We start from the raw sequence: 8,063 nt of genomic DNA, 5'->3' as shown, positions 1-8,063 counted from the left end.
ATGGCAATCAATAAACGTAATTCACCACATCATTTGACTTAAAGACAAGAATTGCATGAGTATCTCAATAGATGTGGAAAAAATATTTGACAAAAGTCAGCATATATTAATTCTCAAAGCACTAGAAAGGGCTGCAGTTGCAGCTCAGTGGTGTAGCACTTGCCTCGCACGTGAGAGGTACTGGGTTTGATCCTCAGCACCACATAAAAATAAATAAACATTAAAAACACTAAAAAACTAGGTATAATAGGAACATACCCCAACATTTAAAGTCTATATACACTGGTGGAAGCGATAGCTGAGTGGGGGCGGCTGCTGATTGTGTTGTAAGGGGACGGAGTGGGGGAAGACGTTTGCTCTCCTGGAACAACCTATCTCTTTCCTTTCCTTCAATTAGCTGTGGCCCGGAGAGTCAGGGTGGTGGCTGCAGCAGCTGCAGTGACATGTCCAGCATGAATCCTGAATATGATTATTTATTCAAGTTACTTCTGATTGGCCATTCTGGGGTTGGAAAGTCTTGCCTTCTTCTTAGGTTTGCAGATGACACATATACAGAAAGCTACATCAGCACAATTGGTGTGGATTTCAAAATAAGAACTATAAAATCAGATGGGAAAACAATCAAGCTTCAAATACGGGACACAGCAGGCCAAGAAAGATTTCAAAAAATCACCTCCAGTTATTACAGAGGAACCCATGGCATTATAGTTGTGTATGATGTGACAGATCAGGAGTCCTTCAATAATGTTAAACAGTGGCTGCAGGAAATAGATCATTATGCCAGTGAAAATGTCAACAAGTTGTTGGTAGGGAACAAATGTGATCTGACCACAAAGAGAGTAGAAAGACTACACAACAGCAAAGGAATTTGCTGATTCCCTTGGAATCTAATTTTTGGAAACCAGTGCTAAGAACACAACGAATGTAGAACAGTCTTTCATGATGATGGAAGCTGATATTAAAAAGCCATTGGGCAACAGCTGGTGGTGCAGAGAAGTCTAATGTTAAAATTCAGAGCACTCCAGTCAAGCAGTCAGGTGGAGGTTGCTGCTAAAATTTGCCTCCGTCCTTTTCTCACAGCAATGCATTTGCAATCTGAACCCAAGTGAAAAAACAAAATTGCCTGAATTGTATTGTATGTGAAGGACCCCAAGGCCCCAGGCCCAACATTAGGAAAACTAACCCCTGTGCCCTGAAGCTGCAAGATGTTCCATATAGATAACCCCGGAAGGGCCAAACTTGAGCAAACAGGGTAAAAACAGGAACTAAAAGGACAGGATGCAATTTTATGGTTTTTCTGAGAACTAAAGTGGGAAAACAAGTTTACCCCCCTAGGTGACTCAACTGCTGAATTCAGAGGGACCAATAGGAAGGCTGTTGCTGTGCTAAGCTAAGACCTAACCCACCTGTCCCCTATAAAAGATCTATACCCCAAAGCCCAGTGTGCCAGTTCACCGAAGCTCCGGCTGAGGTTTTGCTGTGCACCCGCAGGCGCCTGTGTGAGAATAAACGCCTCCTGCTTTTTGCAGCCAGTGTCTCATGTGGTTCATTCCGGGTTTGGGATCTGTGGATATTTCATTGTGGAGGTCCCACCGAGATCCAAGATCCCGGTTCCGGTTCCGATCCCGGTCCCTATCCGGAGGACACCCGACATCACTGGGAGGTAAGCTGGCCAGCTCAAACTGACTGTCTTGTTGTCCTGTTGGTTATCTGTTCTTTGTTCCGCGCAGCGTCTGTAAGACTATATGATCCTAGGCATAGTCATTTAGTATTCTGAGTATTCTGAGGCAGTTCTGTCATTTAGTATTCTGAGGCAGCTTGAGAAGGAGTTGACGAACTCGGACTTCTCCCCTGCCACCCTGGGAGACGTCCCAGGGATCAGAAGGGTCCATTTCTTTGGGGCCCCCGGTGTTTCCGAGGGTTACACCATTTTTGTAGGCGACAAAGAAGTACAAACTTCTCCCAGGCCATCTGATTTGTTCGGTTTCCACCGAAGCCGCGCAGCGATCTCACTGTTTGGTTTCGTTTTTGTGTCATTGTGTCTGTCTCTCTATTTCCTCTCTGAGAATAACATGGGACAATCACTAACAACCCCTTTGAGCCTAACTCTAGATCATTGGCAAGACGTTCAAGATCGGGCAGACAACCTGTCCGTGACAGTCAAAAAGAAAAAAATGGGTAACACTCTGTACCACGGAGTGGCCAATATTGGCCCACCCTCGAAGTTAAATGGCCCCCAGGAGAGTCCCTCCATCTCTCTCTCTAATTTGCAAAGTCAGAGATTGTCTTTCAGCCGGGGCCGCATGGCCATCCAGATCATGGCTTTTAACCTTTCAGGACCTCTGCGAATCCCCTCCTTCATGGGTGGGATCCACGCAGTCCGCCGGGAGGATTCCACCCGGCGGTATGGCGGATCTGTCCCGTCCCTGTTCCTCCCGGCCCCTCCACCCCAGGAAGCGAACGGGTCTTCCTGGAGTCGGGCTGCTTGGAAATGCAGCCCAAGGCGGATGATAAATTCTATCTAAGGCTGAATACTGAGACTAGGGAAGCAATGTTTTCTTCCCCCCCCATAACCGGCTTGAGTGCAAATAGAGATGCCTGCTGGGGATTTAACAACTTTGACATCTCGCTTTGACTTTTCTCAAAGCCCTGTCCTCATTATTAAATTAATGTTAATTGGCTTTAGAGATGGGAACCAAATTTTCAGTCACAAATTTTGACACTCTCAAGGGGACTTTTAAGGAGTTCCCACTCTGCTTTCTTGGGGAAGCCTAGCACTCGAAACAACTGCAAGCAGAGGATGGACTTTTTGGGAGCTGGCTACTAACAAGTTAAAAAAAAAATACCTAAACTAGAGGAACTGATCCTGTGGGTGAAAGATAGGATTAAGGGACTCCCAGCAGCTGCCAGAGCCATTTAGCTCTGGGGAGTTCCCTGGGTCCTTATCTACATCTTAAGGATCTGTTTACTTAACCTCTGTTTACTTAAAAAAAAGGGACACTGAATGCAGTAAAGCCAGTCACACTGAGACCCTTGATTTTACACCTATAGTTGCCCCTACGTGAAAACATCTGGTCCACTCATAGGAAAATCTATGGTGCCACTGATGAGAGTCATAATTAAATAAAAGTTCAAAACCTGGAGAGATATTTTCTTATCTGGTTGTCTAATTGTTTCTTAGGGATAATCTAGGTTAAATATGTGTCTAAAAAATAAATAATAATAATTTTTATTGTAACAATCTGGTATCTGAATGGGTTTCTAAAGCATTGCACTATCTTGCAGTTAAAAGTTGGGTTTAAACAATTGTTTAGTTTGATTTCAGATAGTTCATGATAGAAAACTTAAATACTTGGGATAAAAAATTTTAAAAGTTTCAATTTTGAACTGGGTAGCCTAAAAAAAAAATTAAAAATAGATCCAAATATCTTTAATTCACGTGATTCAAACGGTTCAATTTAGATTGGGTAAACAGATAAAAGTAAAGATGTCCTCAAAATTAAGCTTATAAGTTTCTCTAGGTGTTCAAAAAGGCCCTAATAAAATGTTAACTCTGCTTAAATTTAAAAGTTTACAAGTATTGTTTCAAAATGTGAACAAAAAAAAGTTTATATAATTATGGTGTTATTAATGTGTTCATATCTTCCAGGTATACAAGTCTGTAAGGTAAAAGCTTCAAAAAAAACATTATATCAAGCTGGTGTTCTAAAGTTGTATGGTAATTTTAGGCTTAAAAAAAAAATGTTAAAAATTCGATTATATCATTTGTGTTCTATAACTGAACTTGTTATCAATAAGATATGTACAGTTCCATGTTACTTTCTACTCTAAGATACAATTTATGTATTTTTAAGTTAATAAGAGCCTAATCTGTGTGAAGGTTTAATTGCAAAACACAAAAGTACATTACTACTTTTCTACAAGAAGTTAAAAGCTTTCAGCCTTTAATTCATATTTTAGGTGTGATATTATGTTGTGTTAGCTAATGTTCATGTAAACTTGAACAACAATTTATGTAAACTTTGTAAAATGATCAGCTTCAGAACTATAGTACTTGAGATTTATAAAGAGCCCTGCCTTACTTGAGATAAGGCTCTGTCCCATCTCACTACATGTAAAAATGGCTATAAAAAAAGGTAAGCCAGATTTCAGTACAGTTAAAGTTGTGTCCAAAAGTAGGTTTTTGCCAAAATTACTAGGATCTCAAACAGGAAATTATGATGTATAACCCTGCCAGAATTCAAGGTAGCTATTATATAAGCTAAATATGTTTTTACCCTAGTTAGTTTTGTTTTGTAGTTTGCTTATAGATGGTTTAAGGATTGCCTATTAATATTCTAAAGAGGTATTGCTTTAAGAACACAACCTGGGTCAACATAAGATAAAGAGTTATCACCTACAGGATAAAAAGATAGACATTAAAGCCCAGTGCTCTTAATATAAGGCTGTTAACTTATTTGCTGGATGTTTAAGATCAAGTTTTTAAAATTAGTTAAATTAAAAGGGCCAAAAAAACCAATATTTGGCTCTTGCCCTCTGAGTCAGTCTGAATCAGGGAATAGGGGACTTCTCCAAAGGGCTCAGCAACTCTAGGCCACATAACCTCCTGAGCAGGGAGATTAATGAGACCAGTGGAGGACAGAAAGCCAAATGGTGCATTTGCTGTAAAGAGGAGGGTCATTAAAAAAGGGAGACATCCCTGATGCTTCTGAGGGAAGCCATATGGTCAAACAAGGCCTGGACCCATCCTAGCACAAATGGCACTAGCAGAACTGAAAAGCTGCTATGAAGTTCCCGAGGACTCCCAGGATAACTCAGCTGACTGTAAACAATAGGTAGAAACAAAAGTCAGTTTGACTTGCTTCATCTTAAACACTTAGCAAAGACAGTCAAAGCCAAAGCACAGCTGTTCCTGGACATCTTAAATGATAATAATAATTAAATGTAACTTCCATAAATAAATAGACTGGAGGCTACAAGAGAGATTCTTAGACAGAAATGCATGATAACTGTCAAAGGAACTACTAAAATAGTTTTAGTCTAAAGCTTTTATTTCTAGACAACACAGGTAGATTTGATGTTTGCTAATATGGTTATCCAGCCCTAAGTAGCAGAATTAAAGATTTCTCTATTAGACACAGAGGAAAAACAAAAGGCTCTTTTGGAAGCTCGCAAAAATGTGCCAGGGGACGACGGGCGCCCCACCCAACTCACAAATTTGATTAACGAAGCTTTTCCTTTAACCCGGCCAAACTGGGACTATGCGACTGAAGCAGGTGAGAACCACCTACATCTCTATCGCCAGTTACTCATAGCGGGTCTCCATGGAGCAGGGGGGTCTCCATGGAGCAGGGCGACGGCCCACCAATTTGGCTCAGGTAAGACAGACTATCCAGGGGTCAGAGGAAACTCCGACAGCCTTCTTAGAGAAATTAAAAGAGACTTATCGGAGGTTTACTCCCTTTGATCCTGATAATGAGGACCAAAAAGGAAACATTTAATGGGCCTGCCTTCGTCTCCCAGGTAAGTCAGGCGGTAGCCAATACATTAAAAATTAATTAAAAATTACATTATGGTTATAGACCCCAAAGTTCAGGACAGGTAAAAAAGATAAATAGAACCATTAAGGAGACTTTAACTAAATTGACACTTAAAACTGGCACTAGAGACTGGGTACAACTCCTACCTTTAGCCTTGTATGGGGCCCAAAACACCCCAGGCCCACATGGACTAACCCCATTTAAAATCCTGTACGGTGCCCCACCTCCCGCTATTAACTTTTATAAAACTAAAACCTATGCCTCCCTCACCCCATCTATGCAGACTCATTTGCATGCTTTGCAATTGGTCCAGAACGAGGTCTGGAAGCCTCTAGCCGCAGCATACAAAGAGGAACTTAAAACCCCCTTGCTGCCACATCCCTTCAAGGTCGGAGATACCGTCTGGGTACGCAGGCACCAGAGCAGGAACCTCGAACTGCGGTGGAAAGGACCCTACACTATCCTGCTGACCACTCCTACTGCACTCAAAGTGGACGGCATCGCTGCTTAGATCCATGCTTCCCACGTGAAGACTGCACATCCACAGGAGTCCGCAGACACCTCTCCGGATCCAGAATGGAAGTTGCAACGTACCCAAAATCCGCTAAAGATAAGACTCACTCGCTGTTAATTTTTCTTGCTTTGTGCTGTGTCTTCCCCATATCAGTTAACCCCAACCAATCTGTGAGCCAGACATGACAAGTATTATCGGGGACAAGAAATATAATTAAAAAAAAAAAAAAACAAAACAGGATCCCCCACTTTCTGCCGACTCTTGCAGGAGCCTGAAATGGTACGGGGCAGGGCCATGTACCGCATTTGCCTGCAACCCCTTAAACATTACCTTTACTCAGGCAGGCAAAGCATCAAAAGATTAGATAAAAAAAAAAAAAAACAATGGGGCCTGAGAGTATATCATAAAACTGCCTATGACCCTGGGGTCCTATTCAAAATTAGATTAATAGTAAATACCAACCCCCAACCAGTATGCTGAGCCGTCAGCTGAAATAATGCTGGAATCCGAGCAGATGGGTCAATGGATATAAGATTATATCCATGATATAAAAAAAGGGGGGAATGAAGGACCCCAAGGCCCCAGGCCCAACATTAGGAAAACTAACCCCTGTGCCCTGAAGCTGCAAGATGTTCCATATAGATAACCCTGGAAGGGCCAAACTTGAGCAAACAGGGTAAAAACAGGAACTAAAAGGACAGGATGCAATTTTATGGTTTTTCTGAGAACTAAAGTGGGAAAACAAGTTTACCCCCCTAGGTGACTCAACTGCTGAATTCAGAGGGACCAATAGGAAGGCTGTTGCTGTGCTAAGCTAAGACCTAACCCACCTGTCCCCTATAAAAGATCTATACCCCAAAGCCCGGTGTGCCAGTTCACCGAAGCTCCGGCTGAGGTTTTGCTGTGCACCCGCAGGCGCCTGTGTGAGAATAAACGCCTCCTGCTTTTTGCAGCCAGTGTCTCGTGTGGTTCATTCCGGGTTTGGGATCTGTGGATATTTCATATGTAGCTGCACACACAGATTCTTACTGTCTCCACAAAGGTCAGAGATTGTAAATGGTCAATACTGATTTTTTTTTAAATTCCCTTGACTCAAGACAGCTAACTTCATTTTTAGAACTGTTTTAAACCTTTGTGTGCTGGTTTATAAAACAATGTGTGTAATCCCTGTTGCTTTCCTGATACCAGACTGTTTCCCGTGGTTGGTTAGAATATATTTTGTTTTGATGTTTATATTGGCATGTTTAGATGTCAGGTTTAGTCTTCTGAAGATGAAGTTCAGCCATTTTGTATCAAACAGCACAACCAGTGTCTGTCACTTTCAGTGCATAAAGTTTAGTGAGATGTTCTGTGTAAGATCTGATTTGCTAGTTCTTCCTTGTAGAGTTATAAATGGAAAGATTACACTATATGATTAATAATTTCTTCATACTCTGCATATAATTTGTGGCTGAAGAATATTGTAATTTGTTGCACACTATATAACAAAACAATTGAAGATATATTTAATAAATATTGTACTTATTGGAAGTAATATCAAACTGTATGGTGATAAGTATTGTTTTAATTCTTATGGTTAAAGGCAAATAAAGCCTTGCATTATACTGAAAACAGCCATTTTTGTGTGCAACTAGGGCATTGTAGACCTACAAAACAGCATCCAGTTTTTGCTTTCTAGATAATAGACCTGATAAATGACCTAGGGCAGCTTCTGTGCTGTGTAGGGATTTAATCAATTTTAGTGATTCAAGAAGCTCAAATTGTATGGAAAACAAGTTTAGAATGCATGCTGTCTAGCCCATCATCTCTGATCCTTCTCTCAAACCATTTGAAATGGCTCCACTGATCAAGAGTTTGTTAATTCATCTGTGGTAACAGTGAAGAGCGGCAACCCTTCCTAATCGGCAAATGATCAGATAATGTGTGCTGAAGTTTCTTCCATGCTCTGAGTCAGATGTCAACTATTTTGTCCTTCACAATTGTATAACTCACATTGGAGAGTTTAAGCA

The 8,063-nt window shown here is 41.2% G+C and overlaps 1 pseudogene; it reads left to right on the top strand.

Annotated features, from left to right (window-relative positions):
- Positions 1-428: 428 nt before the first annotated feature.
- On the top strand, positions 429-3,569 carry LOC131424381 (ras-related protein Rab-1A-like; annotated as a pseudogene).
- The last annotated feature ends 4,494 nt before the right edge of the window (positions 3,570-8,063 follow it).

The sequence above is a fragment of the Marmota monax genome, unplaced genomic scaffold (genome assembly GCF_021218885.2).
Source record: "Marmota monax isolate L192 unplaced genomic scaffold, Marmota_monax_Labrador192_F-V1.1 WCK01_AAM20220418_F8-fsc00354, whole genome shotgun sequence".
Classification (NCBI taxonomy): domain Eukaryota; kingdom Metazoa; phylum Chordata; class Mammalia; order Rodentia; family Sciuridae; genus Marmota; species Marmota monax.
The sequence above is the reverse complement of the archived record's forward strand: the minus strand, read 5'-3'. Positions and strand labels throughout refer to the sequence as shown.